This window comes from Rhinoderma darwinii, chromosome 2, assembly GCF_050947455.1.
Source record: "Rhinoderma darwinii isolate aRhiDar2 chromosome 2, aRhiDar2.hap1, whole genome shotgun sequence".
Lineage (NCBI taxonomy): Eukaryota > Metazoa > Chordata > Amphibia > Anura > Rhinodermatidae > Rhinoderma > Rhinoderma darwinii.
In genome coordinates this window covers 47,829,453-47,853,895 of record NC_134688.1, presented here as the reverse complement: position 1 = coordinate 47,853,895, position 24,443 = coordinate 47,829,453, and the positions used below count along the sequence as shown (strand labels likewise).

At 41.9% G+C, this 24,443-nt stretch overlaps 1 protein-coding gene across 5 annotated transcripts in view; it reads right to left on the bottom strand.

The window, feature by feature from the left end:
• PSPC1 (paraspeckle component 1) overlaps nucleotides 1-24,443 on the bottom strand; it is a 121,172-nt gene that overhangs the window by 64,256 nt on the left and 32,473 nt on the right. The gene's annotated exons all lie outside the window — the stretch shown is intronic.

The window sequence follows — 24,443 nt, the reverse complement described above, 5'->3', positions numbered from 1 at the left end:
TTCATCTCCTAGTCTACCTTATAACGGAGTGCAGAGATGTCTGAGGCATTACAATTTAGTTTACAGGGTGGGCCATTTATATGGATACACCTAAATAAAATGGGAATGGTTGGTGATATTAACTTCCTGTTTGTGGCACATTAGTATATGGGAGGGGGGGGGGACTTTTCAAGCTGGGTGTTGACCATGGCGGCCATTTTGAAGTCAGCCATTTTGTATCCAACTTTCGTTTTTTCAATGGGAAGAGGGTCATGTGACATCAAACTTCTCGAGAATTTCACAAGAAAAACAATGGTGTGCTTGGTTTTAACGTTACTTTATTCTTTCATGAGTTATTTACAAGTTTCTGACCACTTATAAAATGTGTTCAAAGTGCTGCCCATTGTGTTGGATTGTCAATGTAACCCTCTTCTCCCACTCTTCACACACTGAAAGCAACACCGCAGAAGAAATGCCTCCCGATCTGACCCCCTTAGACTTTTATCTTTGGGGTCATCTGAAGGTAATTGTCTATGCTGTGAAGATACGAGATGTGCAGCAACTGAAACTACGGATACTGGAAGCCTGTGCTAGCATTTCTTCGGCGGTGTTGCTATCAGGCATCCCTACATTAGTGTGCATTTGAGGAAGCGGACATTCGCGAAACGCGCGTCGGGGCGCACACAGTGACCATCGGGACTCAGCCAAGGATTCTTTATGGGTAAGACTATTTTAGTAATTGTTCATATAGGGTCCTGTTTAGACCCATTACTTCTTTCATATGATGCCTGTTCTTGGGACCATTTATGCCCTTTAACAGCATTTAAATATATAAATAGACTTAACTAATTTATGTCACACTAATTTTAGTTTTACTCTGAACCCATACTTCAAAAGGTTCTTCCATACTTACCTTGGCTCTCCTGATGCGTTTCTATGTCATCTTGTGATTGAGTTTCTCCTATTACTATGCCTTTTTTAATGTTTGTTATTGTGTATATTTAAATAAAGTTTTGTATTGATATCTTTCGATTATATACTGGCTACAGACTCTGTTTCTTCTTAGTATTAATATTAGTGTGCATTTGTCCTTAATCCTAATTAAGGTGTTATTCACAGAGCACATATATTAAACATGTGAATGGGTTGTTTCTACAGCTTGTGCATGGAATTCTGCAAGCCCCAGGCAGATGGACGGGACAGTGGAACAAACGTGCTGCATGTGAATTTACCCCAAGGCAGGGGTGCATAACATTTTATGGTCCGAGGAGCACATTGACCGATTGTACCACTACCATGGGCCACGATAAAATGTAAATAGCTATCAGAGATGTCTATAGCACACCTAAAGTAAAGGTTGGGGACTCCAATCTATGAGTAGAATGGGGTACCGCTGCTACCGTTTGGTAGTCCATGGAAAAGGATACTGGGATTTTTTTCTGTGGTCGTTTGGCAAAAGTATGTTTTCACGTCAGGTTAAAATCAGTTTATCCTGATTTGAACGCTTTAAAATTTTTGAAATGTAGACGTAAAATCTACATTTTGTATTAAGGATGAAGGGTTGTAGCCAGATTCCTTCAGTAGAGTTGCTTGGCATGGTGTGGTTGTGTTAAGACACTTAATAGGGCCAAAACAGTAAGAGTAACCTTGAAGAGGTTCAGAGCCTTGGTTTGGTGGAATACCTTTAACCCCTTAACGCACCATGACGTAACTGTACGTCAAGGTGAGCAGTAAGTTCGCGCACCTTGACGTGCAGTTACGTCTGTGCTTTGACAGTTAACCGCCGCGCGGTGCTACACCGCAGCGGCGGTTAACTGTGCAGGGTGTCTGCCCTGCATTCCCCGTTGCCGATCAGCGGCCCATCGCTGCGGATATCAGCAGTTTACCCCTTAATTGCGGCGCTCGATTTTGAACGCCACAATTAAGGTGTTTAGCGCCGATCGGCAGCCCCCATGTGAAATCACGGGGGCTGCCAATCGTACCCATGGCAACCGGACGCCAGACAATGGCTTCCGGGTTGCCATGTACAGAAGCCCATGAGGACCACCCGGAGGGTGGTCGTCGTAGGCTTCCTGTCAGTGTGACTGTCACGTCACAATGACAGTTGGAATGCATTACACTACGTGTGTATTGTAATGTGTTCCAGCAGCGATCAGAGCTGCAAGTCTAAGTGTCCCCTAGTAAGACAAGTGAAAAAAGTAAAAAAAAGAATAAAAATGTTTTAAAAAAAGTGTAAAAATAAAAGTTATAAGTGATATAAACAAGAACTGCTTTTTTTCCTAGTATAAGTCTTCTATTATAGGAAAAAAAAAATTAATACGTAAAAAAAAAAAATTTGCACAAATTTGGTATCACCGTGTTCGTAACGACCCCAACTATAAAACTATAATATTATTTTTCCCACACGGTGAACACCGCAAAAATTTTTTATGAAAAACAATGCCAGAATCACTATTTTTTGGTCACCACCCCTCCCAAAATATGTAATAAAAAGTGATCAAAAAGTCGCATGTACGCCAAAATAGTACCGATACAAACCGTCCCGCAAAAAAAAAAGCCCTTACACAGATTTTTTGGACTGAAAAATAAAAAAAGTTATGGCTCTCAGAATATGGTGACACAAAAAATAATTTATTTTCTAAAACATAAAAAAACCTATATACATATGGTATCGCTGTAATCGTAATAGTTATTTATAGCCCAGGGTGAACGCTGTAAAAAATAAATAAAAATCATTGTCAGAATTTATGGTTTGTGGTCACCTTGCTTGCCGAAAAATTTAATAAAAAGTGATCAACAAAATCGCATGTACCCCAAAATGGTACCAATGAAATCTACAGATTGTCCCGCAAAGAATAAGCCCTCACACGGCTCCGGTGGTGAAAAAATAAAAAAGTTCCGGCTCCCAGAATATGGCGATGCAAAATGTACAGAGCGTTCCAAAAGCAGATAGGATCGGGTGCCATTTATAAGTGCGACACTGGCCACATATCTGCGGATTATTATTTATTTACCCCATTATTATACCCTCTTATTATGCCCCTGATGTACTCTGCCCAGCCTACATGTGCCCCCACATTATAAACTGAAATACCAACAAAACGCCAGAGCTACTACCAAGCAAAATATGCGCTCCAAAAGCCAAATGGCGTCCCTCCCTTCTGAGCCCTACATCGCCATACCCGGGAGAACCCTGTTAATATTTTATGTGGTATTTGTGGCACAAACTGGGCACAACATATAGTGCACTAAAATGACACAGCAGTGGAAAATTTTAATTTTCACTTTCCACCATCCGCTGCGCATTAAACCCTTTGCGCACCATGACTTAATAGCATGTCGTGGTGTGGGGGGTGATATATGGAGCATCTCACGCGCTGAGCCCGCGCCATACGCTGCGGGTGTCAGCTGTGTATTACAGCTGATACCCGGGACTAACTGACAGAAACAGCGATCACGCTGTTACAGGAGCCTGTAAAATTCACAATATACTGCAATACATTAGTATTGCAGTGTATTCTACCAGTGATCTAACGATTGCTGGTTCAAGTCTCCTATGGAGACTAATAAAATATGTAAAAACAAAAGTAAATAGTTATTAGTGGAAAAAATTAAATAAATATTTAAAGTCCAAAAATAAACCCTTTTCACATTTTTTCTCTAAAGTAATGTAAAAAAAAAAAATACACAAAATTGGTATCGCTGCGTCCGTAAAAGTCCAAGCTATTAGAATATATCATTATTTAACTCACACGGTGAACGCCATGAAAAATAAAGAATTTTAAACGGCAAAATCACAGTTTTTTGGTCACCCTGGCTCTACCAAAAAATGTAATAAAAAGTGCTGAAAAAGTCTTATGTACCAAAAAATGGTACCAATAAAAACGACAGCTCGTCCCGCAAAAAATATGCCCTCACACCACTCTATTGACGGAAAAATAAAAAAGTTGTGGCTCTCGGAAAGCGGGAAGAAAAAAACGAAAAAGCAAAACATGAATCAGTTCGGAAAGGGTTAATTACTTTCTAATGAAAAAGCATTTATGACCACATGTGGGGTATAGCCGTACTCGGGAGAAATTGCTTTACAAATGTTGGGGTGCTTTTTCCTCCTTTATCCTTTGTGAAATTGAAAAAATGCAACATTTTAGTGGAAATAATGTTGATATTCATTTTCACGTCCTAATTCTAATAAATTCTGCAAAAGACGTGTGGGGCCTAAATGCTCACTATACCCCTAGATAGATTCCTTAAGTGGTGTAGTTTCCCAAATGGGGTTACTTTTGAGGGGCTTCCACTGTTTTGGTCTCTCGGGGGCTTTGCAAATTCGACATGACACCCAAAAACTATTCCAGCTAAATTTGAGCTCCAAAAGCCAAATAGCGCTCCTTCCCTTCTAAGCCCCGGTGTGGGTTCAAACAGCAGTTTATTACCACATATGGGGTATTTACGTAATCAGGAGACATGGTTTTACAAATGTTGGGGTGCTTTTTCTCCTTTATTCCTTGTAAAAATTAAAAATGGCTACCTTTTTTCAGAAAAAAAGTAGATTTTTACCTTTACAGACTAATTCAAATGAATTCAGCAAAACAACTGTGGGGTCAAAATGCTAACTTTACCCCTAGAAAAATTCCTTGAGGGGTGTAGCTTCCAAAATGGGGTCACTATTGGGGGGTTTCCACGGTTTTCATCCCTCTAGTGCATTGCAAACGCGACACGGAACTGAAAACTATTCCAGCAAAATCAGAAATCCAAATGGTGCTCCTTCTCTTCCGAGGCCTGCTGTGGGTCCAAACAGCAGTTTATTAGCACATATGGGGTATTGCTATAAATCGGAAGAAATTGCTTTACATATGATGGGGTGTTTTTTCTACTTTATTCCTTGTAAAAATTTAAAATTTCTAAGTTTTTTCACAAAAAAAGTAGATTTTCATCTTCACATACTAATTCAAATAAATTTAGCAAAAAAACTGTGGGTTCAAAATGCTAACTATACCCATAGATAAATTCCTTGAGGGGTATAGTTTCCAAAATGGGGTCACTTTTTGGGGGTCTTTACTGTTTTGGTACCACAAGACCTATTCAAACCGGACCTGGTGCCTAAAATATATTCTAAAAAAAGGAGGCCCCAAAATCCACTAGGTGCTCGTTTGCTTCTGAGGCCTGTGTTTCAGTCCATTATCACACTAGGGCCACATGTGGGATATTTCTAAAAACTGCAGAATCTGGGCACTAAATAATAAATTACATTTCTTGGGTAAAACCTTCTGTGGTACAGAAAAAATGTATTACAAATGAATTTTCGAAGAAAAAAAATGAAATTTGTAAATTTCACCTCTACTTTGCTTTAATTCCTGTGAAACGCCTAAAGGGTTAAAACACTTTCTGAATGCTGTTTTGAATACTTTGATGGGTGCAGTTTTCAAAATGGGGTGACTTCTGGGGACTTTCTAATATATAAGGCCCTCAAAGCCACTTCAGAACTGAACTGGTCCCTGAAAAAATAGCCTTTTGAAATTTTCTTGAAAATATGAGAAATTGCTTCTAAAGTTCAAAGCCTTGTAACTCTCCTAGAAAAATAAAAGAATGTTCAAAAAACGACGCAAACAAAGTAGACATATGGGAAATATAAACTAGTAAATATTTTGTGTGGTATTACTATCTGTTTCACAAGTAAATACATTTAAATTTAGAAAAATGCTAATTTTTGCTAATTTTCTCTAAATCTTGGCGTTTCTTACAAATAAATATTGAATTTAACGACAAAATTTTCTCAGTATCATAAAGTACAACATGTCACGAGAAAACAATCTCAGAATCGCTTGGATAGGCAAAAGCATTCTGGAGTTATTACCACATAAAGTGACACGTCAGATTTGCAAAAATGGGGCTGGTCCTGAAGGCCAAAATAGGCTTAGACACTAAGGGGTTAACATGCCTATGGTTAGATCGCTTATGAGGTGGTTATTTTATTTTTTTAGAGAGCGGCGTCTTAACCCAGAGAAGACAAGCAAAGTTTTTACCTAAGATATTGCATTCATCTATTTTTGGCGCATGTAAAGTAGAGTCAGCTAGTTGCATCCACCTAATAAGCAGTATAGCCTTATAATATGTGAATACGTCTGGTAAAGAAACACCTCCCTTGCTTTCTTTTTTAATGTATGAGCCAATCTAGGAGGTTTAGCACGATAAAAGGAACTTGTTAAATGAACTCCTAAATTTGGGAAAGATACTGGAAGAGATTGGCGTGTATATAGGATATGCGTAAGTACATAGGTTGATAGCAAGTTTCCTCCCTAGCCAAGTGACAGGATTCTGAATATACATCACGTCCTGGCTGGAGGTAATGTATATTCATTGTCAGGACACTGCAGTAGCGTTATAGTGTGTTTATGTGGCTGCACATAGCGATGTAGCTATATCGCTATGTGCTGTGTAAATGAATGGGGAAAAGTGTATGACGCTGATTGGTCAGCGTCATACACTCCTCTGTACAACGCCCACTTGGCCATATAGTAAAACACGCCCAGTTGTCCATTGAGAAACTCATTAGCATAAAGCTAATATAGGTCATAACTTGGTCAAAATTGATCGTTTTTCTAAATAAAAACCGCTGCTGTAATCTACATTACAGCACTGATCACATTATGTAGGAGATAGGGCACTTATAATGTAGTGATGGAGCGTCTAATTTTTTTTTTAAGATTTGGCCGCTTTGAAATTTAACGGGGTTGTCTTGTTCTGCCATCCATCTTTGGCTGTGGCCAGCCAAAAAGGGAAATATCCAGACGACAGGTACCGTGTTAGCACGTAGATCATCAGTCAATGGTTTCAAAAGAATGCATTTTGATAAAATGCTAGCCACAAGAACCTAGAAGTCTAATTGTGGTGTTATCATAAAAGACCTCTCCTGCCTCTCTAGCAGCAGAGTATTACAGCTAGACTTGTTTTGGAGGGAGGCGATACGTGATGTATGCAACATGGTTCAGAAACAGACTTCTCCCACCATTCTCACGTGCATAATAGCTATGCAAGAATCAATGTTTCTGGTGGACAGGGACTCTCTCTTTTTAGTCAAGTCCACATCTATAGGCGATATCTTTTGGTCGGATCATGCTCCAAACACATTGACACTCATGGAAACTCATAACTCCCCTCCTACATATTCGTGGAGATCCAGCCCCTTTCTCCTGTCCCATCCCACACATAGACAAACCTTAGAAACAGATTTTGGAGAATACTTCCAGACCAATGACACATTAGATGTCGGAATTGCCTCCTTATGCCACGCCCATAAGGCATACATCAGAGGCACCTTTATCAGATTGGGTCATATGGTTAAAAAACAGGAGAATGGTTGAGGTTTCGTCTCTGACGGATGAAATTCGTGGTTTAAACACTAAAAACAAATCTACACCTACAGACCTCACAAGTATCACAACTACTTCTTCTGAGACAACGTCTCAAATTATGCCTTCTATCAGATTACAAAAAAAAAAAAACTTAGAAAAACTAAAGCCAAGTACTACTCCCAAAATAATAAATCTGGGAAGCTATTAGCTGCACGCCTTAAACTCAAACATCAAAAGTCCAGAATACCATACTTACTAAACCTCCAATCTCGGAGTAAAATGTTAGGTCCTAGAGAAATCGCTGATCAGTTCCGTAGATATTATTCCTCCTTATATAATCTTAAAGACGATCCCTTTGTAGAACGTCCTATAGCCTCTGACATACAAAATTTCTTTCCGAATGCTTCTCTGCCTAGTCTTTCTTCGGACCAACTACACGCATTGTATGCCCCTATAACAAACCTAGAAATTTTGAAAAATTATACAATCTCTTCCGCAAGGCAAAACTCTTGGTCCCGATGGACTTACTAACTCATATTATAAAACCTTCTCATCTAAATGGACTCCTTATTTGGGCAGATTTTTCCAACGATGACCCTTGGCTCCTTCCCTAAAGAGAATCAATCAGCCTTGATCGTTACGTTGCCTAAACCAGGGAGGACCACCGACACACTTCAAAATTTTCAACCCATATCGCTGCTCAATTCTAACCCAAAACTTTATGCGAAATTGATAGTCAATAGAATTACCCACACATTGTTCACTCTGATAAGCAGACATCAAGTAGGTTTTATTAAAGGCCGACAAGCTTCAGACAATACAAGACTAATCTTAAACTTACTACAGTCTATCGAATCACCCAAAATTCAAGCAACATTGTTGGCACTAGTTCCGGAGAAAGCGTTTGACTGCATTAATTGGTCATACGCTTTTTAGACCCTTAAAGTGTAGCTAAACGGGGGCGTGACCGGATGTCGATGGAGTAGGACGCACGGTTCAGAGCTCCTCCACTAACCACCCTATTAACTGCGGTTGATCTTGGATTTAGCCTCCCAATACACCCGCAAGATGGGGAAACGTATGCCCAAGAAGCCAGAGAATAAAATGGTACCTTCCGGCGGGCCGAATCCCGGGACTCTGGACGCATTCCTTCGCGCAGACCCACAGGCGGAACAAACGCCACCAATGGCGCCTTCCTTAGACACAGCATCACAAGCTTCCTGGTGCCCATCAGAGTCCCTGGAGGGAGATCCGCTTGCCGATCAGGTACAGTCCCTGACACCGGAGCTACCTGGCTCTGTATCTGCTGACCAGCGCCATGACCTGGGGCGGGAAGACGGCCACGTGAACGTAGGCCCGCCATCTTTGGATACCTCCTTACCGCACCCAGAGCAAGCTTTCCTGACGAGTGCCTCTCCACAGCATAACGGCTCACAGGTTGGTGACTTACCTTTTACCCTAGAGAATTTCCCGCTCTTGCCCAAGGCTCCGAGGGACTAGACCCCCTCCCCCTCCTCGAAACGTTCTAGAGACCGGAGAAGAGAGACACGTGACGCGGAGCTGGAAGCTCCCTCCATTTTGACACGGCCACCCTCGTGTGACCGAGGCTTGGGTTCCCAGGCAGAGCTCTCATCCTCTGACTCCGAGTGCCCCACACCTAAAAGGGCAGACTGGCATTCCATCCTCTGCCAGCTTCCTACTAGAGAGGACATTAAGGTTCTTATAGCGGAGGTAAAAGATACCTGTAATGCCGCCATTGCAGCTGTACGGCAGAATATACAATATGTAGCAAATAGAGTGGAGACGTTGGAGGATGATCACGATTCCACCCGCCAATATATTTCCCAACTACAGTCCACGGTAGTGGCCCAAAACACGGCTACCATAACCATCTGGAAGATTTGAATAGGGGTCGACGCCACAACATTAGAATCAGGGGTGTACCTGAACCTAAACAAGACGAAAATGTGAAACCGATCCTGACGACCATTTTTAACAAAGTTATAGGCGCAGCCATGGACCATCCTATTAAATTAGACTGAGCTCACAGAGCTCTGCGACCAAAAGGGGCCACCACCCTGCCAAGAGATATCATCTGCTGTGTTACGGACTTTGAGCTGAAGGAAACCATAATGACCAAGGCCAGAACCCAATGGTCCATTGAATATGGAAATGCTACGATTCAACTACTACCTGACCTATCCTGGATTACCCTACATAAGCGGCGACAACTGCGCCCGCTGCTCTCCATCCTGAGGGATGCTAACAACCTGTACCGCTGGGGATTCCCTTTCAGTCTTACAGCCAGAAGAGATCGACGCTCCGCAGTCCTCAGGTCGCCTATGGATGTACAAGCATTTTGTGCCATACTGGATATTCCTTTACCGAAATTGCCTAGTTGGGATCTCGTTCTACCCCCTCCACCCGTCTGGCACAAAGTCCTGCAAAAAAAGAAATCCACCACACCGGGGAACCCTATTATCGACAGAGGTCGCAAGTCTCCAATCCGGAGATAAGAGTTTGTTGCGGGAGGCTACTACTCGTATATGCACTGTTTAGTGCACAGGCCGCATTGAATTTGTTCTTTATTTTTATGTTGTTATGTGTTATTTTCTTTTAAACTGTATTACACCCATATAGGTGGTGGTGGGGGGGCTATCAGACCAAGTCACCAGATTTGGCTGACCCTGGAGCAGAAGTTGTTAAGGTGGGCTCCAGCTGCGTCGACTTCTAGGGATACTTATTCCCTACGGAGACGACTCATTTTCCTAGTGCATTTTATGCACCTAGTGTTTTCACTGTTAGTTACGCAAAAGAATCGATTTAATTATTATGTCTCCATATGGAAGGTACTTTCCATTCATAGTCAATAGTGTGACTTGATAGTGCACTGTTACTGTATATGTTTATTGCTTTTACTTTACGTGTTTTTATGTCTACGTCTCCCCTATCCTTCCCCCTCTTTCCTTGGATTCTGGTCTTCTGATAGGAGATATCTTCGGGAATATGGCTCTGGAGAGATGGAGAGGATCTATGGTCTCTTACCGTCCCGCTATAGATGCAGGTTGGGCCCTTCTTGGGGGTTTATATTCATGTTTGATTTGCTGACTTTAGATCTGTCATGGCGCGCATAGTTTCTTTAAATGTTAAGGGCCTAAACTCTAATGTCAAACGGAGATTAGCGCTCACAGAACTAAAATACTTGAAAGCGGATATTGCATTTCTCCGGGAAACGCACCATGACAGATCGGGCTCCTTTAAATTTGCCTTGCCCCACTTTCCTATGGTATACACGGCGACACAAAATAAGAAAAAAGCGGGAGTTGCGATTCTGATCTCTAGAGACTGTCCGCTGCAAGTTAGTAAGTCCATTATAGACCCAATGGGTCAATATGTTATCCTGGTGGGGACAATGAGAGGTGTCCCTCTCACGCTATGTAATATATATGCCCCGAATACCTTGCAGATTCCTTTTCTGGAGAAAGTGTTTGCCAAACTCTCAAGCCTCCCGTCTAACACTCATCATAGGTGGGGACTTTAATCTCCCCGTGTCAGACGTAAGGGACAGACAATGCCCCACTACGCCCACGCCATCATCAGACCTACGCAGACATACCCTAGCCTTTCGTCGCCTGATCCGTAAATATAATCTATATGACCTATGGAGGGTTACTAATCCTTTGGCTAAACAGTACACTTTCTATTCCCACCCGCACAATACTCATACACGGATAGACCTCTTTCTGGGTAACATATCGAGCCTACGCTCTACATCCTCAGCGGACATTGGCCCTATCACATGGTCAGACCATGCACCGATTATGCTTGACCTCCGTTCAGATTTACGGACTACAAGACAATGCCACTGGAGACTAAACTAAAGGCTGCTTAAATACCCCATACATAGGGATGCTCTTAAGAACCACATTGACTCATATTTTACCCTTAACAAGAACTCAGTCCCTACGTTATCTACAATATGGGAAGCCCATAAAGCAGTTATTCGGGGGCATTGTATCTCCATTTCTTCTCGCCTCAAGCGAGACACGAAACAACAGCAGGTAGACTTGACAGCGACCCTTACCGCCCTAGAATGTAGAATGGCCATGTTTCCCTCTACATCCACTCTCCGTCGCATTATTGAAGCGCGGAGTAAATTGAAGGATCTCTCCATAGCCAAGGTGGAACGATTATTATTATATACTAAATAGAAATACTACGAACGGGGAAATAAGGCACACTCACTACTGGCAGCGCAATTACGTAACAACCAACTACACTCGACCCCATCGGCGCTTAAAGACTCACAAGGTCAGTTCCTCTTTGACCCTAAGCAACAGGCCGATCTATTCCACCAATATTATACAAAGCTATATTCCCTCCCGTCTCAACTCCCTACCGACCCCACTGCCCGAACCCAGTGCCTCTCGGAATATCTAAAATCTTGCTCTCTCCCCACTCTTACAACATCGGACATTGATATGCTCAATGCACCCATCTTGTTAGATGAAATACAGGACACGATCAAAGAACTCCCTAATGGTAAATCACCGGGTCCTGACGGCTTCTCTTATCTCTATTACAAAGTCTTTCAGGATTCTCTAACTCTACATATGATAGACCTCTTTAATTCCTTCCTGTCGGGGGAGCAGATACCGCCCTCAATGCTTCATTCTTTTATCACGGTTATTCCTAAACCGGGGAAGGACCACTCTGATTGTTCTAACTACAGACCGATATCGCTGCTGAATGCAGATTTAAAAATATTCACCAAGATATTGGCCAATAGGTTGGCTTCCCTTCTGCCCGGGTTGATCCAAAAAGATCAAGTGGGATTTGTCATGCATAGAAAGGCGGGGGATAACACTAGAAGAACTATAGATCTCATAGATGTTATCAATAAATCAGAAACATCGGGTCTACTCTTGAGTCTGGACGCTGAGAAGGCATTTGATCGATTAGACTGGTCCTTCCTCTTCGCCACCCTAGCGATGATTGGTATTTCTGGTCCTTTTCTTCACGCGATACGTGCACTATACTCCTCCCCGAACGAAACGCTAAAATTGTCACATGCTACATCTCAAAGCCTTTCTATCTTCAATGGTACCCGTCAAGGGTGCCCGCTCTCTCCCCTCATTTTTGTGCTTTGCGTAGAGCCACTGGCTTCATATATCAGGAGAAATCCGGATATTCAAGGTATCATGGTAAGAGATAGGGAATTTAAAATATCCCTTTTCGCCGATGATGTCCTCCTGACTCTGCGCAATCCACAGATTTCCTTGCCCAACCTACATTCGGTCCTAAAAGAATATAGTCGACATTCGGGTTATAAAATCAACAACTCTAAGACAGAAGCCTTACCGATTAATCTGGCCCCGTCACTTATAGCGACCCTGCAGTCTTCCTTTAAATATACTTGGAAGACGGACACAATAAAATACTTAGGCACTCAGATATCTAGTTCATATGCATCCCTGTACAAACATAATTACGCCCCTTTCTTTCAAGACATAAATAAACTCATATCTAGATGGTCTGCCCTGCCCTTGTCTTTTTGCGGTAGAATATCGGCGGTTAAAATGACTATCCTACCAAAGTATTTATACCTTTTGGAAACCCTTCCGGTTCCTATACCACGAAAAGACATGTGCAAATTTCAAACTACTCTTCTGAAATACATTTGGGCGGGTAGACGACATAGAATCCCAAGCTCAGTCATGCTCTCGTCTGTTACGGCGGGTGGCTTAGCTGTCCCAGACGTTTACCGGTACTACCTGGCGGTTCATTTGAGAAGGATCCCATGCTGGACCTCACTAAGGGCATATAATAAATGGACTGAGAAACTATGGATCGCACCTACACACCCGAATGCTTTGTTGTGGTCTGGAACGGCGGACACCCTGACGACCCCCCTCGTGCACTCAATGACGTTCACTAGGAATATTTGGAGGATATCTAAAGCGAAGTACGCTTTGTCGTCCTCAAAATCCCTAATGACACCCTTCCTATATAATCCCTCCTTACCTATGAGCCTTACTACAAAAATGTCCCAGCCATGGTCGAGAGCCGGTTTATTTTACTTTGCTGACATAGTAGACCCCTGTCAACGAACGATTTTGCCGTTCGAGACGTTGCAAGCTAAATATAACTTAACAAAAAATTCCTACTTCAGTTATATGCAAATCACACATTTTGCTAACTCTATGCGAGGGGAACCGTGTTTTCTAAACCCACAGCCTTTGAAACGCTCTGTAAAACGACTGTCTCAACTAGGGGGTTAATATCAGGGATATATGCTATTCTTGCTGACTCGCCTCTTCAGGAGACGGCCAGACATGGCTATATGGCCAGGTGGGAGGCATACCTGGGCAGGGAGCTCCCCATGTCGCTGTGGCAAATCATCTGGTCCCAGGCAGCGAAATCAAGAAAACCAATATAAAATTTTGATGCACTGGTATCATACTCCGGAATTCCTCCATCGCATTTTCCCTTTGGTATCGGATAGGTGTTGGATATGTCACAGCGACGTGGGGTCACTTCCTCATATCTTTTGGGACTGTCAACTAATAAAACCCTTCTGGAGGGAAGTTGGGAGGCCTTATTCAGGGGGTTTTAGGGGTTAGACCCCCGAGGCAAGCTTTGACCTATCTTCTAAATGTGCCACCGAAGGGATGGGGGAAGGTCCAGTCCCGATTGCTTCTTCATATACTTACAGCTGCGAAGTGTCTTATTGCGGCCAATTGGAAACGCAATACTCCTCCTACGTTGAATACCCTTCATGACAGAATTAGGGAGGTCAAGAGAATGGAATCACTGACGGCCTCATTGAATAATTGCGTAGATCGCTTTACAAGTGTGTGGAAGTTCTGGGACATGTATGACTCCTCTAGACCACCATGATAGAGACCATTGGTCTCAAAGTACACTTAGGCCTAATGTATAGAATATGATAACTCCTGGGATCCATCTTTACCTTCCCTTCTTCCTACCCTAGTGTATCTGTCTATTGTCATGTTATTATTGTGGGAATCTTTTCTTATCTCGTGTAGGCGGTGGATGCAGACGTGGAATAGCATTAAGTTAAGCTTCGTATTTCTTACTGCATAATCCGAGCGGACAATAGCTTCAATGTTTTTATATTGTATAAATAGATCTTAGATAGTCCGCCCATTGAGTCCTAGCACTATATTGTGGTAATGCTGTGTTGACCTAACTATAGACGATCAATGTAATGTACAAATTTTTCTTTTGTTCACCCACTTTGTACCTGCACGTCTGTATTTGCTATTGTTTTTTTATTCCCATGTTAATGCAAATGAAAATAAAAATATATAAGTATAAAAAAAAAAAAAAAAAAAAAAGTGTAGCTAAACGTTCGGCAAACTTCTCACATGTCATAGTCACGTCAGAAGTTTGGATTGGTGAGGGTCTGAGCACAGAAACCCCCACTAATCTCTAGAACGAAGCAGCTGAAGTGCTCGTGTGAGCGCTCAGCTGCTTCGTGTCTGTGCGGCTTCTTCTGGAAATAAATGTATCGGTGTACGGACTCAATAGAAAGTCTATGAGCCCGTACTCCGGCATTTTCCGGAAAGCCGATGAATCAGAGTACGGGCTCAAACTTTCTATTGAGCTCGTACACGATACATTTATTTCCGGAAAAAGCCGAACAGACACGAAGCAGCTGAGCGCTCACATGAACGCTTCAGCTGCTTCGTTCTAGAGATTAGTGGGGGTCTCCGTGCTCAGACCCCCACTAATCCAAACTTCTGACATGTCACTATGACATATCAGAAGTTTATCGAACGTTTAGCTACACTTTAAAACAATGGGCTTTGACGGTAATATCTTTTGACGTAATTCAAGCTCTTAACTCTGCCCCTTCAGCCAAAGTTTACACCAATGGTGTCCTTTCTGAAGACTTCAACATATTCAATGGCACACGCCAAGGCTGCCCTTTATCTCCAATATTATTCATCCTTTCCATGGAACCTTTGGCCCTACATATTAAAACGCATAGCGCAGTTCACGGCATAAAAACTGGACATAGTATGTGTTCTCTCTTACTATACGCGGATGACATCCTTTCCTTATCCCAACCGGAAATTTTGCTTGCTTCAGTCTTGAACGTTAACTCATTTGGTAAACTTTCAAACTATAAACGGAATACTCAAAAATCTCAGATGTTACCTCTTCACTTAGACCCTGACACATTGTATTTCCTCAAAACGAAACATCCCTTTGATTGGCAAATAAACGGCACTCAATACTTGGGTATCACCATAACCTCTTCTTCCGTGACCTTTATAAAGCTAAATTATGAACCCCTTCTTCAGTCCTTACATACAGAATCTGAAAGACTCCTTAAATATATAACGTCACGGCTAGGAAGAATAGCTGCATATAACATGCTTCTCCTTCCAAGGCTACTATACATCTTTAGAACCCTCCCAATCAGTCTCCCCAACCAATTTTTTAATTCAGCCCAAAAAACCCTCCCCCTATTTGTTTGGACAGGTTGCAAACTCAGAATCTCCCACCATATACATACTCGTGACAAAAAGGATGGGTGGATTGAGTGTCCCTGACATATATAATTATTATATTGCCACTCTTGTTGCACAGATCGAATTGGTGGCATGACAAAGATATCCATTGACTTCAGATAGAATCCTCGTACATATCACCAATTAGTCTAAAAACTACTTTGTTTTTAACCTTTTGGAACTTTCCTTCGCTCCACTCACTGTCCCCGTTGACCCAAGCAACATTACAATGCTGGTCTTTTTTCCAACGTAAATCTCCTGAACGCACCCCTCTCTTAAAGTCATACCGTCCCATAGATCTTTTCATTAATTGTCCCCAATCTAAACCTGACCCTATGGTCAATGAAAGGCATTACTAATACCCCACACTTATTTACCAACAATCAGTGAGTATGGATGAACGATGCATCGAAACATTGATACTGTTTCGATATCGTTATTTCATGTATTTCGATACTTAGCTGCGCAGCCGCACAGCTAAGCATAGTAACACATGAATCTATGAGAGCTGGACTACGGCTGTGTAATACAGCCATCGCCCCACTCCTGAGTCCTATCAAAGGTGTGCCGTCAGGATGATGTGATGCGGCCATCGCTTCACTGAGACAGAACATGGCGGGCGCACTACAAAACACCCCCATGTTCTGTCCTCCGTGCCTGCGCCGCCGCTCATTAGTGCAGCGCCGGCAGCATCATCTCATGCAGACCGCGCACGCACTTAATGTCAGGAGCGGGGCAATGGCTGTATTACACAGGAGCAGCACCCTCTCTATAATGGCAGAGATCAGAGAAACCTCTCATCTCCGCCGCTATTCCCCTTAATGCTGCGATCAAAGCGGACTGTAGCATTCAAGGGGTAAATGAGAAGGGGGGGATGCCCCTTGGTTCACATCACAGGAATCCCTGTAACGCGATTGAGGGACATACCATAAATGGGCAGACAGAACAGGGTCCATTCAAGGACCCCAGGGCTGTCTTACCATATTTCCTGTTTGGGAATACTTAGGTATGTCCTAACAACTGCCTGTGTACTATCCGTATATAGATATATGCCAGTACATTAAAGTTTAAAAATAAAAGTAAAAACAAAAGTAATATTAAATTAAAAAAAAAATACATATACACCTTTTTTACAATAAACATTAAAATAATTCTCAATACATAAAATATACATTCGCCATTGGCGCGGCCGTAACAACCTTCACAACAATTTGTTTGCATCATGTATAATGTGTACGCTGTAAAAAAAAAATAAAAACAGTTTTCTATCACTTATTGTGGGGCTCAAGGTGTGATTAATTTAACCTCCATGTGCCTCACATTAATAGTAATTAACCCCATCATGTACCTTATACATTAACCCATTATGACTGAGAAACATGATGGGGTTAATTACTATTAATGTGAGGCACATGGAGGTTCAAAATGCATCATCACACCTCGCGCCTCACATCAGAGAATGGAAGAACTTTTTATTTTTTTTATTATTACTGTGGCAAAGTATTGTTTTGGTATCGAAATCGCAATACTACACGAGGTATCGGTATCGAAGTCCAAATTCTGGTATCGTGACATCCCTAGTTTTGAGCACCTCACATCTAAATACTCTGTGCCGGTTTCAGATTTTTACAAATACCTGCAGGTTTAACATTGCATCACGACTCACAATAATCCTGATACATTTTCAAAGTGTTTGGAATTTTCTTGAAACGCATTAAGAGTCTGAGAATTATATACAACATGTTACACTCACACTCGTTTCTCCAAATCCAGTCCCCTTCAGTCCTGGGAGAGGGAATTTGGTTGCTCCTTTTCTGATAGGACATGGATGGAAGCCTTCAAACTAATTTATAAATCTCTGCCGTGTATCCAACGCATAGAAGCCGCTACAAAAAAAATCTCTGAGATGGTATTATACTCCAGACTGTTTACACAAAATGTCCCCTGACTCATCCCCTGTGTGCTGGAGGGGATGCGGAAACACTGGCACGCTCTACCATATTTTATGGAAATGTCCTAAACTTGATTCGTACTGGTGTCAGGTTTTTGAACTCTTGTCCAACGTCTAACGGTCAAATCCCCAAGACACCACAGCTGGCCTTACTCTTTCTTGAAATGGGTACATTTTCCATCACACTGCGTTGTTTGATCTGTAAAACCCTTCTAATGGCAAAACTGGTAACAACACGACTTTGGAGAGAGATTGCGGTTCCACTACTAGGAGAATTGATAGCATTGATACATATACGAAAAAATCATATCCTTGGGTAATTCCTCATTTCATAAGCTCACACACCTGTGGAACCCTTGGTTCCAGAGCGTTTACTACACTACATGACAATCGGCGCCTACTGGCCGGACATCACTTTTCCCTCAATGTACGGTGATTTGTCAACAGTGCAGTTTTTATTTTTGGATGTCTGCTTAGATTCTTTTTTTGTTCTTGCCTTATTCTTTGTTGTGTTACTATACTATCTCTTCAATCAACTATTTTTGCATTTTCCTCTTTGCAGAGATGTTATAGCTGTTTTACTGAGATTGCACTTTCTGTTCAATAATTGCAATAATGTTCATTTGTTTCTTGCAAAACAAACAATAAAAAACATTGAAACGAAGGAGGCAAAAATTTGCTTCACCGTTTGAGTAAGAGCTTCATTGTCCCAATATTCTTCCTCCAGCTGCGGTACTCTTGGATCCTCAAGTTGCAGAGGCACATTATTCAGGTGGGTTTGGTGGGAAAGCAGAAGGGATTGAAGAAAGTCCGCTATGTTGTATAATTCCAGCTTAAGTTTCCTCCCACATGGCCACGGTGTGGTCTATACGTTTTACATCCGATTTGATGTCAGCCAATACATTCATGACTGGTGACAGAGCTTGGGATAAGGTCTTTTAGAGAAAAGATCTAAAGATTGGGATGGGATCAGTGTCTGCTGTGTCCAAGGGAGCACAAGAACGTTTATTGCCTGAATCATTAGCAGGGTTAGTGCCAAACATGCCTGCGGGCACCATCGTACATCTTCCCATTGGTGAACACGCTGTCTTGGAAATAGGTGCATTCGCACTGCTTTTAAATGGTCTTCAGGGTACCTTGAGAATCTTTAAGCTTGTCCCTTGGTGGTTTGATCATTTCAAAGAGGGAAATATCGCGGAAGCTGAAGAACTCAGAATGAGGTGCACCAGGATCACAGGTCCATCCGTACCAGAGAAACATAGTCACAATCCTGTATTGATATCTATGATCAGTGCAGGGAACAGAGGATGGAGCGGCCATTCACTGCATCAGAATGTGACTGTAGTTTGATAACTGTGCCTTTCTAAACCATCAGGACACAGGCAAGCATGTCTGTGTACTTATCGTTGGGGGTCTCAGAACAGCATCACAAGCCCACAGGTTGTGCACCCCTACTTTATAAATGATCTAGGTTGGTATAATGACTGATTGGTGGGAGTCTTATTGCTTGGACTTCCAATGACTGTCAGAACGGGGGCGAATTGACACTAACTTGTCGCATGCATGAATGGGTAGTGACTGGGGAGAAAAAAAAAAAAAGTTGTTCTGACAATCGTGAGGGACCCCGAATTGAACTCCCACCGTTCAACATTTATGGCACTTTCTGGAGACTCACCGTACTTAAATTGCACTGGAGGTGGGTGGCGGCATGAACTGACTACATAGTCACATTCTACTGTACATATTGGCAATAAATTATTACTTTTGGCATACAGCATTAATTGGATACTGAATGACATTAATTGATTAATAATTGTATGGGGGTACTTTGAATACTGTATTGGGGTACTAAGTAGGCATTGTATGGTGGAAACTGTGAACCTCAACATTGACTAAGTGACTTCTACTTTATCTTATGTAGCTTATTACTACGCCTAATGTATTTTATTTTTTTGTGATTGATTTACACATGAATTTGCACGAACGCCAACTTTGCAGTGTATTATGTTGCCAGCTTAGAATAAATTACTTAAAATCACATTGGAAAATAGCTTTGGGGGTACTTGCTTCAAATATATTTGCCATGGGGATGCTAGGCTAAAAAGGGTTGAGAGTGAGATCAATATTAGGCAGGTAGGAACGTTTCTCTGATCCCTGATGTCCTTTAACCCCTTAAGGACGCAGCCTAGTTTGGGCCTTAAGGCTCAGAGCCCATTTTTCAAATCTGACATATTTCACTTTATGTGGTAACAACGTCGGAATGCTTAAACCTATCCAAGCGATTCTGAGATTGTTTTCTCGTGAGACGTTGGACTTCATGTTAGTGGTAAAATTTGGTCGATATATTCAGTGTTTATTTGTGAAAAATTGCAAAATGTAGAGAAAAATGTGAAATAGCATTTTTCCGAATTTAAATGCATGTGCTTGTAAAACAGACGGTTATACCACCCAAAATAGTTACTAGTTCACATTTGCCATATGTCTACTTTAGATCTGCATAGTTTTTAGAGCATTATTTTATTTTTCTTGGACGTTACAAGGCTTAGAACATAAACTGCAATTTCTCATATTTTTAAGAAAATTTCAAAAGCCTTTTTTTTAAGGTACCTGTTCAGTTCTGAAGGGGCTTTGAGGGGTCTATGTATTAGAAACCCCCATAAAACACCCCATTTTAAAAACTAGACCCCTCAAAGTATTCAAAATAGCATTTAGAAAGTTTTTTAACCCTTCAGGCATTTCACAGGAATTAAAGCAAAGTGGAGGTGAAATTTGCAAATTTCATTTTTCTTGCTGAATTTGAATTTTATTCAATTTTTCTTCTATAACACAGAAGGTTTTACCAGAGAAATACTACTAAATATGTATTGTCCAGATTCTGCAGTTTTTAGAAATGTCCCACATGTGGCTCTAGTGTGCTCGTGGACTAAAACACAAGCCCTAGAAGCAAAGAAGCACCTAGTGCATTTTGGTGCTTCTTTTTTATTAGCATATATTTTAGGCAGCATGCCAGGTTTGAAGAGGTGTTCAGGTGCCAAAACAGTAGGAATCCCCAAAAACTGACCCCATTTTGGAAACTGCACCCCTCAAGGAATTCATTTATGGTTATTGTTACCATTTTGACCCCGCAGTGTTTCACAGCGCGTATTTGAATTGGGCTGTGAAATTAAAAAAATGACAATTTTTCCAATAAGATGTCATTTTTTTTTATCAGAATTTCTTATTTTCACAGGGAACAAAATGCCCCATTTTGTTGCCCAATTTGTCCTGAGTGCGGCAATACCCTATTTGTGGTGATATACTGCCGTTTGGGCCCATGGGAGGGATCAGAAGGAAAGGAGCGCTATGTGTTCTTTGGAGCCCAGATTTTGCTGGATTGGTTTTCGGGTGCCATGTTGCATTTGCAGAGCCCCAGAGGTATCAAAGCAATGGAAACCCACCAGAAGTGACCCCATTTTGGAAACTACACCCCTCAAGGAATTCACTTATGGGTGTTGTGACCATTTAGACCCCACAGTTTTTTCACAGAATTTATTTGAATTGGGCTGTGAATTTAAAAAAATGTAATTTTTTCCAATAAGAGGTAGTTTTGGCTCAAAATTTCTTATTTTCACAAGGAATAAAATACTCAATTTTGTTGCCCAATTTGTCCTGAGTGTGGCAATACCCTATTTGTGGTGAAACTGCCGTTTGGGCCCATGGGAGGGCTCAGAAGGAAAGGACCACCATGTGGCCTACTGGGAATTTTCTGGTGCTAAGTCATGTGTGCAGTAGCCCCTGAGGTATCAGTACAGTTGAAACCCCCGAGAAGTGACCCCGTTTTAAAAACGACACCCTTAAGGCATTCATCTAGAGGTGTAGTGAGCATTTTGACCCCACGGGTATTGTGTAAAAGATAATGCGCAACAGATGGTGCAGAGTGAGATTTGCAATTTTCTATACATATATGGCATGTCCGTGCCCGATATATTGTACCCAGCATGTGCCACCGTAGACATACACCCCATAAACTGTAATGTGGGTTCTCCCGGGTACGGCAATACCCTACATGTGGCCGTTATTAGCTGCCTGAGCACACGGCAGGGCTCAGAAGGAAAGGACCACCATTTGGCCTACTGGAGCTTTTCTGGTGCTAAGTCTTGTACGCAGAAGCCCCTAAGGTACCGGTACAGTTGAAACCCCCGAGAAGTGACCCTGTTTTAAAATCGACACCCCTTAAGGCATTCATCTAGAGGTGTAGTGAGCATTTTGACCCCACAGGTATTGTGTAAAAGATAATGTGCAGCAGTTGGTGCAGAGTGAAATTTGCAATTTTCTATACATATATGCCAATTCAGTGTCCGATATATTGTGCCCAGCATGCGCCACCGGAGATATACAACTCATAAACTGTAATGTTGGTTCTCCCAGGTACGGCAATACCCTACATGTGGCTGTTATCAGCTGCCTGGGCACACAGCAGGGCTCAGAGGGGAAAGATGAGGAGGGATAAGCTGTGCGAAGTGCATCAGAGCAAGTAAAACTGGGGTAAATTAAAAATAAAGGGATGGATGATAAATTTTAAAACACTCTTTCATACAGAGCTCTGGTTTTTCGAGACACGCGTCACATTGATATATTGTGTCCTTCCTTATTCCCCTCTTATAGCAGACTTTGCACCTCTTTTGACTTTTTCCCTTCTTGCCAGTTTGGGGAACTTCTCCTAAAAAGTGTTGCCCTTGTACGATGCGTGTGGCCTCGCTTCCCGAAGTACTGTAGGGCTTCAGGACTTGATCTGACAAGTCCACCCCTCCCATGTACCTATTGTAGTCCAGGATGCAGTCTGGTTTGGGGGTCTCTGTACTGGTACCTCGTACAGGTACATGGGTACTGGTGTGGCAACTACCTTGTCTTGTACTTGACACACAATATGTTGCTGCTAGATTGCTCTCACCCCTTCTTGTTTGCCCAAGCAGAGTCTTAGGGAGGCCTCTTAGATTTCTTCTAGCCGTGCCGCATGCCGCAGGACTTCTGGAAGCGAGGCAGTTGAAGGGTGGGACGCTGGTATAAAAATGATCCAGGTAGAGGTGGTGACACTGGTCCTGCAGTGGGTGCACCAAATCCCACACAATTTTTGTATTAACTCCCAGTAAGGGGGGGCATTCTGGGGGCTGAATACTGGTGTCCTTCCCTTCATATATCCTAAATCTGTAGGTATACCCTGATGCACTCTCACACAGCTTATACATCGTCACGCCATACCTTGCCCTCCTAACCGGCAGGTACTCGCGGAATTGAACCCTCCCTTTAAAATGTACCAATGACTCATCAATGGAAATACACTTCTCTGGGGTGAATGCTCGGGAAAACCGGGCACTGAAACGGTCTAATAGGGGTCTGCGTTTATACAAACGGTCAAAACTGGGGTCATCTCAGGGTGGGCACGGCTCATTATCAGTATAATATAAGAAGCAAAGTATTGCCTCATTTTTAGTTTATTTTTTAGTTTCCAGCTCCGTTCTGAAGTTGCTTTGAGGGGCCAATATATTAGACACCCTTATCAAACACCCCATTTTAGAAACTAGACCCCTCAAAGTATTCACAACAGCACTTAGAAAGTTCATTAACCCTTTAGGTGTTTCACAGGAATTTAGAGCAAAATAGAGGTGACATTTAATTAATTTAATTTATTAGGCACCATGTCCGGTTTGAAGAGGTCTTGTGGTGCCAAAACAGTGGAAACCCCCCAAAAAAAGTGACCCCTTTTTGGAAACTAGAGACCTTGAGGAATTCATTGTAGTTTTCTTGGGGTGCATGCGACTTTTTGATCAGTTTTTATTCTATTTTTAAGAGGCGTGGTGACTAAAAAAACAGCAATTTTACTATTGTTTTTTATTCTATTTTTTTTTTTACAGCGTGCACCGTGCGCTATAAATTACATATTCACTTTATTCTGCGGGGCGATACGATTACGGCGATACCAGATGTTTAAAGTTTTATTTTATGTCTTATGGCGTTTGCACAATAAAATACATTTTGTAAAATATAATTTATTTTTTGTGTTACCTTATTCTAAGAGCCAGAACTTTTTTATTTTTCCATCAGGAAAGCCGTGCGAGGACTTATTTTTTGTGTAACGAACTGTAGTTTTGATCAGGAGCATTTTAGGTACATGCGACTTTTTGATCTCTTTTTATTCCATTTTTTTGGGAGATGAAGTGACCAAACAATTGTGATTGTGGTACGGTTTATTATTATTTTCTTTTACGGCGTTCACCGTGCGGGATAAATAACGACATCGTTTTGTAGTTCAGGACGTTACGGACGCGTCGATACCAATTGTGTATAGTTTATTTATATATTTTTATTAATAATAAAGGACTGATAAGGGAAAAAGGGGGATTTTTACTTTTTAAACTTTTTATTTCCTTATTTTTACACAACTTTTTTTTTACTTTTTTACACTTTTTTTTACTTTGTCCCACTAGGGGACATGAGGGCAGGAGGCCCTGATCGCTATTCTAATACACTGCACTACATACGTAGTGCAGTGCATTAGAGCGGTCAGCTGTTCGCTGACAGCAAGCATAGTGGGTGCGGACTTTGTCAGGACCCACTAGGCTTCAGTCGATGGCGTAGCCAGAG